Source organism: Nestor notabilis, unplaced genomic scaffold, assembly GCF_000696875.1.
Source record: "Nestor notabilis isolate BGI_N333 unplaced genomic scaffold, ASM69687v1 scaffold15460, whole genome shotgun sequence".
Taxonomy (NCBI): Eukaryota; Metazoa; Chordata; class Aves; order Psittaciformes; family Psittacidae; genus Nestor; species Nestor notabilis.
Window position 1 is genome coordinate 1 of NW_009912572.1, and position 370 is coordinate 370.

Here is a 370-nt window from a genome sequence, read left to right on the forward strand (position 1 = left end):
CAAGAGAGGTGCCCTGCACCCTGCTGGGAGCACCAGACTGGAGCCAGGCCCGTACTGGGATACCCTGATGCTGCTCCAAGGCTTCTCTCAGCATCAATGTTTCTCAATAAAGATGCTGAGCCAGTGCTGGTGGTGGCTGCGTTGAGATGAGGCAAAAGAGGGGGCTGACACGGGATTGCTGAGGAACAGGAGATGACATTGGGGCTCCCTTTCACCTCCTCGCCACAGGGGAAATGGTGCCAGCCCCAGCACCGACCTGCGTCTGGGTGGAGGACAGCAGGGGGCTGCTATGGGGCACTGCAAGTGTGGCTGCACCCCCAGAGCATGAGCACAAAGATGCTGCAAGGGCTGGAGCAGCTCTGCTCTGGAG